Below are 9,616 nucleotides of genomic sequence, written 5' to 3'. Positions count from 1 at the left end.
TGGGCGCGGAGGCGCGAACGCCGGGCGAAGTGGCCTTGCGGGACGCGGCAGCGGAGCTGGCTTCGGGCGCGTGGCCAGAGGTGCAGGTGGTGTGGCCCATGGCGGAGGCGGATATGGAGGTCCACCGCGTCACTCCGATGGCTATGGCGGTAGCTCAACGGCCGGCGATGGTCGTGGAGGGGCCAGCGGCGGTGGTTATGGTGGACACTCGCGTCAGTTCAATGGTGATGGCAGCGGTCGAGGCGAGGCCGGCGGCGGTCGCGGCGATGCCGGCGGCCGTGGTTTCCGTGCTCCATCTGGGGGCTTTGTGCAAGGGCCGGCGGGTCCTCAACAATTTGTCCCGCGCCGGGGAGGCTTCGCCTTCAGAGGAGGACGAGGTGGCATGGGTAGGTTTGGTCGGGCCGGCGGCCGTGTCCCGCGCCGCGACCCACCAGCACGGCGAGACCCAGCCCTGGATACTGCCAAGCAGTCGGTGGAAGAAATACCGGCCGGGGCCTCGAACTCGTCGGACGCGGCGGTGGCTCAACGACCACCCGCAGAAGCGGCCGCGGTGGTTCGGGACCTTGCTAATGCGGTTGTTCCGGCAGCGTGGATGCCGGAGGAGGATGGTGCGGACAAAGGCGGAGCGGACAAGGTGAGCAAAGGTCGAGGTGGTCTTCGGTACCCCCCCAGGGGCGGTCATTTTCACACACCGTATAATAATACCCGCCCGCCGTAGGCGCGCCCGCGTCGTCGTACGGCGCTGTCGCGTACGGGCCCACGTCCGCATGCACGGCCGCCCATAGGCGCCCACGTCCCGCATGCACGCCCGCCCGCGCCCGCTGCGTACGCCTGAGTGATAAAAAAACGATCGGCGAACCCTATCTTGAAGACGCCTCACCCGCCTCCTCTCGCGCCGCCGCCGCCGCCATCTCCGGCAGTACCTGGCCGACGAAAAAAAACGTACGCATTGTGCGCTACGCCGACAACTGCCTCGGTCAGGCAGACGCCTCCGCCGCCGGCGGCTCGTATCCGGCGACAACCGCCTCATGTCTGACGATGGCAACGAGGTACGTGAGGCGCTGGCATAGTAATTTAAGAGCGGATTTTAATTGAGAAGATGTTACGTGATGTTTGAATGGATATTTGATTATATATGAACGTGTATAGATTGAGGCTGAAATAGGATATGACGGTGATGATGGCGGTAGCGAGGACGGATCATTGTCATTGGATGAAGACGAACATGACGGCGAAAATTATATGAGTTTGAATGAGTCTTACAGTGGCAATGTAAGTGGTCTGCATGTTCTCAACCATATTAAATACAAGCATCCGCGATGACAATAACATGTTTGACTGTGAACAGATAGGAGGGGGTGATGACAATGAGGATATGGATGTAGATGATTCATATACTGAAAGCGGAAGCCATGTAGGTTTAGAATTATGTAGGTTATTTTAAAGTGAAATTAAATACGCATCAAGTCTTACATATCATATTTACAATTTGCGCAGATGGAAGTGGAAGGGTACTATCAGTGGAATTTTTTCGATGATGCCAATGACGAAAACGATATCGATGCATCTTATAATGACAGCTCGAGCAAAGTAAGTAGTGGAAAGTGAATACATATGATAGTCCTTATACAACTACTTACTGACATATACTGTTGTTTGTATTTTTTTCAGGAAGAGGATGGTGACGCGTGCGAAAACGATGATGATGCCGATGGTGATGAGTGCAATTTTGATACTGGGTACGATGAATACCAGCAAGAATCACTGGACAGGCATTGGACGGTGATGTCCACGACGTTCAGGACAGACGAGGAGGCATATGATTTCTATAACGACTATGCGAAAAAGCGTGGCTTCAGCATTAGGAGGGACAACTTGAAATATAGTAAGGGTATCGACGCACGTAGGCGGTTGAGGAGATTTCTCTGTTCAAGGTCTGGGAAACGACAGGCCAAGTTTTGTACCATGGAAGGGAAGAAGCGCAGGCTGAGAGCGGAGACTCGGTGCTATTGCGAGGCCCATCTAACTGTGAAGGTTGACAGAGAGCGCTCCATTTGGTATGTCAGCAGTTTCAGCGATGATCATAGTCACACTCTTGCTAGACCAGATGAAGTTATATATCTTCGATCTCATAATCAGATAAAGGAATACCAGAAGCTCGAGATCTTAGCAATGGCAGGTGCTGGGCTCAAAAAACATTGGATTTATGACAACTTCGTTAGTAGGTATGGATCATATGCACTGGCTGGTTTTGGGAGGAGGAAGCTTTATAACATGTGTTATAGGGAGAAAATGAAGTTGCTAGCAAAGGGTGATGCGGACACTGCAATTGGTATCATGATGACGAGAAAGACAAGGGATCCAGACTTTTTCTTTGAGCACACTGTCGACGCAGAAGGAAAGCTGAAGAACATGTTCTGGTGTGATTCTCAGTCACGTCGGGATTACCTTGACTTTGGTGATGTAATCGTCTTCGACAGCACTTACAAGATGAATAGGTACGGAATGCCATTCATACCTTTTGTTGGTCTAAACAATCATCGTTTCATCACTGTGTTCGGTTGTGCAGTTGTGTCAGATGAGACGGAGGATACATACGTTTGGGTGTTGCATACCTTCTTAAGAGCTCATTGTCAAAAGAAGCCGAGGTCTGTAATTACTAACGGAGACGCAGCCATGATAAGGGACGTCAGGAAGGTCCTTATTGACGTGTGGCATCGACTATGTTCGTGGCATATTGAGAAAAACATGCAGAAACACCTCCACCACAAGTCCCTTAAGGAGTTCAGGTCTCTTATTTATTATGCCACTACACATGATGAGTTTGAGGCGAGATGGGCAGCTTTTAGAGAGCTAAATGGGAGTCAGAGAAAACTGAAACATGGTTGCGTAGGATGTACCGGAAGAAAAGGCTTTGAGCTGCGTCATATCTCACCGGTGGGTTCTTCCTTGGTATGCGGAGTAACCAGAGGAGCGAGAGTCTGAACTCTTGCCTTCATATGCATCTTGACTCTAGCATGACAATTGTTGATATGGTTGTGCATTATGAGAACTGCATTGTTCGGCTCCGTGAGAACGAGTCACACGACGACTGCCTGTCCACACATACACTCCCTGTAGCAGTACTCGACGACTTCAAATGCATTGAAAAAGCCGCTGCCCGTGACTTCACTGCGGTGAACTTTTACCTCTTGCAGAAAGAAATGAAGATGACAGCGGATCTTGAGATCATAGATAGACTGAGTGGAGCCGCCAGTAGGAGATCCATAGTGGCATGGAAAAATAACAGGCAACTGAGATTCAAAGTGGACTATACACCTAGTAATTCAGAAGAAACAGTGAAGTGCAGTTGTGATAGTATGAAACGTAAAGGTCTTCCATGCAAGCATGTTCTTTATGTTTTAGCCAGGTTGAACGTGCAGAACTTACCTAGGTGCTTAGTGCTGCGAAGATTCAGCAAGAATGCTAGAGGTGGACTACCCGTGAAACGCACTAGCGATCTCTTCGCATGGGGATGGGCAGGTACTGAGGAGAGAACTAAGTACAATGAGTTGACTATTTTGTCTGCGGAAGCAAATCATGCGGCATGTAATAAACCATTTCTATTTGATAAATTGAAGGTTGCTCTAGAGGATGTGATAGCAAATAAGGATGTTCAGGGGGAAAATTATGTGAGACAGCATATAGTTGCACATGATGATGTTTTTGTGCCGAATCAAAATCATATTTTTGTTGGTGATCCAGAAAAAATCAATACAAAAGGAGCACCGAAAGGGCAGAATAGCAAAGGCCGTGGTAAGGAACCTGGCGTGACTACAAACGGTAGACCCAAAGGTTTTGATGAGAAACCTATACGTCTATGCGGTTTATGCGGACAAAATGGTCATTTCAAAAACAATTGTCCTCAGAATCCAAAGTATGTGCACACCATTTCATTAACGTTCTTTTCTTGTTTAGTTAATACTTTACAAATTTTTGACGTATATTACAATCTTTCTATGCAGGAACATGGCATGATGATTATAGCAAAAAAATGTTTGAATAAAAAGAATAACTTTTGATTACAGTTAATGATTTATTTGGTTGTCTTAAGGAATAGTACTTACATATTTGTTTCATTACATTGATACGGAAGACTAGTAATCGGTGTTTACTTATGTCATATTTGTTGGCACTATACTCGTTGTTCTTAATATGATATGCGACATACAAATTTTACGTTATAATATGCTATGTGTTATACAAATTTAACATGATATGTATTATATATATTTTTTCGTATCAATATATAATTTTGTATATAAATCATGCATGTTGGGCTATCAGAGGCGCTGCACAGCCGCCGGTTGCTTTAATTTAAAAAAAATAACGTTAACAGGCGCCAGTAGGCGCCGCGGATAGCGATCCCGAGGCGCTGCACAGCCACCAGTAGGCGCCGCGGAGGGCGATCCCGAGGCTGACCCCACCCTCGGGCGCAGAGGGGCGCACGCGGGACGATGTAGGATCAGCCTTGGTGCCGGCAACGGCCAACCCTGGGGCGACGCGCGGCGCGGGCCCGCTGGCCAGATGACACGGCCCACGTGCGCCATGTAGCGGCGAATGTGCGGCGCGGGCGACGCTCGCCTCTGAGATATCGTCATCATATATCATCGGAGTATTTTAAAACCCCAAATCGTATATTTGCGAGAACACTCATGCAACATAAATTATAAATTAAATAGTAAAATAAGAAATGATAAAATGTATTTTTAATAAATTTGCCAGGGTACATAAACTTGACATGCTAAAAATATTTGAAACTCACATAAAAAAATAAAACATCCACACACAATTCTCATTCATGAACAAATAATATTTTGACAATCACGTAGAATTGTCGTATGATATTTTTATTTTTGTTTCCTCTTCGCAAGTCGAATTACTTTGTTCTTCACTTCTGTAAGTTTATTTTCGGGGGACATAATAATTCCAGCTATCATTCTTTCTCTCGAACTATCAATATATTCCTAAAAAGTAATAAAAATAATATTATTTTCATCACTCTTATATATGATATAATGTACACATTTTTTATACTTAAAATGTACCTACCTGAGAAATAGGAGTAATAAATTTTTTTCCATCCCAGTATTGAAAACAGCGAAGGACGATCAGTCCATATGAGTTCCTGTGTTAAAAAAACATAAGTGCAATTTTGAAAGCACGTTAAGTAAGATAGCACTTGACCAATTAATATATTGCAAAAGTATGTGATACATGTAACTCACCCATCTTCTTGTTGAAGCATGTCGTAGGGGACTATAGGCCATGCCGACACATCCGGAAACGACATAATAGCACTGTCATTTGCATCTTAAATATCTTCTACAAGTTACTCTCTCTGACAAAAAAATATGAACACGTTGACTACATACGGTAAACAAATTATATGGTTAATTGTACACACATGAATACGAAACTTACAAAATTTTCAACGAATTTTCTGGTAGCTTCAGAGATATTTACTTCCCCCTCAAAGAATAAAGAATTTGAAACTCTTTCTTTCCAGTGTGCAAAACACATGTAATCCAATAGTTTTTATCCTTATTTAACGCAAAATAAGACTATTTCATAACTTAAATATTGTTAGTAAGCTCGGCTTTCACATAAGATAGTAATGAAAATACAATTCTGCAATACAAACGGTACCTTCGGTTTTGCAAAATATTCTGTCATGCATGTGTTGAGAGGTTCATTTGCATGTGCTAAGCCTTCTGGATCGTCTACCGACTTCCCTCGTCTTACTGACTTTGATCGAGTGTTCAATAACCAGTAAGATCTATATGTGGGTACAATATACCTGTCTTTGACGATACTTGAATCCGATATGTACGTCGCATAAGCGTCAATTACCTGAAATAAATGAGTAAATTTAAGATGGATTCAACATACTTAACGCATGACATAAGCATGACAATAAAAATACATACATCACCGGATATCCATGCATGGTTAAGTATCTGGCAAACTCGGTCCGCAGAAAGTCCTTCATCTTTACCGTTGTTGAATATTTCATGGTTCTTATGTTTTGGTGAGTGCTCGTACGTTTTCACGTACTGCACAGCGGCACGCACCATATCATCCACAGAATGATCAAATTGAGGGGTTGTTTCATTAAACATTTCTACAACACAAGTCAATAAAGTTAAAGTACAAATTTATACTACATAATTTCCAATAATATATTCATAGCATGTTTAACTTACTCGTTTTCGCAAAACGTTTCGCACGTTTTCTCGGAGTCTTTTTAACATAAGGAGATTTAGTGTAATTTGACGCACACCGCTTTCGCTTCGCTGGAATCACCATCTTCTTCTCTTCTACCTCGCTATTATCATCTGACAAGGCCTGTGACACTTCTTGCTCATTTTGAGGGACCTGCCATCTTGTAGCTTCTATTTCATCGGTTTTTAGAGATGATGCTTCTTTTTTTTCTGACTGCTCCGAGACATCTATAGGATCCTCCTTCTCATCTTTAAAGCTACTCAAGTGACCAATACTGAATTTGAACGAATCTCCTTCTTCAGAATCCAAATCATAACGCCCACTGCTATTTCGGCCATTGGGTGTGTGTTTGTCATCATACTGAAATTCTTTTTGAGTATACCTGTTTTCATACCTGCACTCACTATTCTGTCCATACAGATTTTCTTCCTCCTCTGCCATTGTGCCCGGTTTATACCGTACACCTGTTTTATTCATTTTCTCTAACACTCTCTACAAAAGTAAGCTCAGTCACATGTTATATCTTTTTATTAATTTATTGAGTTCAATAAAGTGCATACCAGAGTTGTTACATTTTTACCTGTGCGCATAGCTCCGGCATACGAAACAATTACTTACGAATTTCCTTCATATCATTCATAACCCGGTCCATAAAAGGCATTAGATTAGCAGGGACCTCGGACACGTTGTCCACTTTTTTCTTTCCCGTAATGGATGACTTTCGGCTACTATGTTTCTTACTGCTTTCAGCTTGTTCATCTGCAAGTTTTTTCATTCTATACTTCTTCGTAATGCAGTCATCAATCTGCAAAGTGAGTATGCAATGACAACATGAGTACATAACATTCTCAATGCATAATGTACAAGTAAATAAACATTATAATATTAACAATCCATTGCCACGACCATTTTTCAGGTCGTACTTGTCTCGTTTCTCCGCTTTAGATTCAGTCCAATTTTTCATTAGGGGAACTTGCAACGACAACGGGTCATTTTTCGTGCCAGTGGTTGGCTGCACCTTCTCCCAATATAAGTACTACAAAACAAATGACAAAATAAGTTACGAACACATAAATTAAAGTAATATGAAATAGCATTAATTAATAGCATACCTGGAGTAGGGCTAGGTTGCCACATGGCCATTGCCTCACACGGCCGTCCTGCTTTAGTTTACCAATCTCCGTCAAACAAGTTCGCAAAGTGAACACGTTAAAATTGAACGTGCTTATGCGCTTCACGTCATGCACCAACACGTAGTACTCCTTTCGTACGGAGACAGCCGACATGGGTGCAATAATGGTCCCCAGCAAAACAAGAACAGCCATTCGAAGAAATTCATCGTCGGCGGATTTATTCCTCACAATTTTTTGAATCAAGTCATCTATCATTATGTGACCATTTTTTTGTGAACGTACTGAATAGGAATTTTCTTTATTAACTCTTTTTCTTCCGTCGCAAGAATGCCAAAAACATCCTCACCTTCATTCTTAAACCCAAATATTGAAAACACATCGTCCGGTCTAAGTGAAATAAGGCCTTTACTGCCACTATGTTCTTGTATCATGAATTTTTTGCTGTTTGGGTTATAACCTAACAACATAAAATGCAGCAAAAAATCTCTCATTTGTACTGACGAAATGATCAACATATCTTCCAAGCCTGTTTCGTAGAACCTAAATCGCTGAGCGGTGGTAAATTTTTCAATGAGACTTATCCACTTCTCTATGGAACATGGAATCACACCATCGATGTCCATACTGCATGTTAATTTTTTCCTATTAATACATATGATTACGCAATAGCATCGACAGAAATAGTTTGAGGTGGGAAACGTGACCTTAATCCGGGCAACAGCCGCCAAACAATGGCTGTGGCGGAGCCGAAAGCAGGCTGCCCAGCGTCGGCGATCTGCGCCTGCGGGTGTGGGGCGGTCTGTGCCAACGAGCGCCGTTGACTGTGGATGGTGATGGACAGCGCTGCACGTGCGGCGAGGTCGTTGCGCGCCTGAGGGCGATCGTGGTAGGGCGACTGTGGGCACGGGGCGGCGTACGGGGGGCGAATGGTGTGGATAGGGTTCCGCCGTGCGTGGCGGTATACGGCGATGGAAAAGAAAAAAAATATTCATTCGCCGTCTGGGCCCAGGCCCGATAACGCCGAACCTATAGCACCCAACCTATAGCGACGGTGGCCACCGCCGAACATGCTAATGTTTAGTCCCACATTGCTTCTCGTCGTGCTAATTCACCTGTTTAAATACCGTAGTCTGCTTGCAATGTCAAGTCCTCTAGTGTGGCGGTATCACTTAAGGAGGTTAACGTAAATTATGCTCTGGCACTCCATAATCATGGAGTGTCAGAGCAATAATCCACTTTAAACTTCTTAAATGAGTTCGTCCGCAATATGGGGCTTTTTATTTTTTTGTTTATTTTATATTATTTTTTTCATTAAACGCCACCATGTTTTTTTGACACGCCTGCAAAATTTGGATGTGTTTCGACACTCGATGCATTTAGTACGATTTCCTTCGTGAAAATACCCAGAAAACGTCTCCCGACGTGACGTGACTTCCGTTCGTACACCGATTCCGTCGTAATCTGACGTGCGAGATCGTGGGGGTCACTCACACGCGCATGCAAAAGTTGGGTGCGTTCCGTCCATGTCGACATGTATTCACAGTACAAATCTGAGGTGTCGGTCTGGAGTGTGACATGCATTCAGTATGTGTTCCCTTTCGCAAAACCATGAAATGTCGGGATTTTTTTATCACACGCTACAGTGTGGCATACAAGCACGCCTGCAAAATTTGGGTGTGTTTCGACACTTGATGCATTTACTATGATTTTCTCCGTGAAAATACCCAGAAAACGTCTCCCGACGTGACGCGACTTCCGTTCGTACTCCGATTCCGTCGTAATCTGACGTGTGAGATCGTGGGAGTCACTCACACGCGCATGCAAAAGTTGGGTGCGTTCCGTACATGTCGACATGTACTCACAGTACAAACCTGAGGTGTCGGTCTGGGGTGTGACATGCATTCAGTATGTGTTCCCCTTTGCAAAGCCATGAAACGTTGAGATTTTTTTTCACACGCTACAGTGTGGCACACAAGCACGCCTGCAAAATTTGGGTGTGTTTCGACACTCGATGCATTTACTACGATTTTCTCCGTGAAAATACCCAGAAAACGTCTCCCGACGTGACGCAACTTCCGTTCGTACTCCGATTTCGTCGTAATCTGACGTGCGAGATCGTGGGGGTCACTCACACGCGCATGCAAAAGTTGGGTGCGTTCCGTCCATATTGACATGTACTTACAGTACAAACCTGAGGTGTCGGTCTGGGGTGTGACATG

At 44.4% G+C, this 9,616-nt stretch overlaps 1 pseudogene; it reads left to right on the top strand.

The window, feature by feature from the left end:
• Positions 1-2,059: 2,059 nt before the first annotated feature.
• LOC147992648 (protein FAR1-RELATED SEQUENCE 5-like) lies at positions 2,060-3,649 on the top strand (annotated as a pseudogene).
• The last annotated feature ends 5,967 nt before the right edge of the window (positions 3,650-9,616 follow it).

This window comes from Triticum urartu, chromosome 1A (genome assembly GCF_056163025.1).
Source record: "Triticum urartu cultivar PI428250 chromosome 1A, HENAU_Tu73, whole genome shotgun sequence".
Classification (NCBI taxonomy): Eukaryota; Viridiplantae; Streptophyta; class Magnoliopsida; order Poales; family Poaceae; genus Triticum; species Triticum urartu.
The sequence above is the reverse complement of the archived record's forward strand: the minus strand, read 5'-3'. Positions and strand labels throughout refer to the sequence as shown.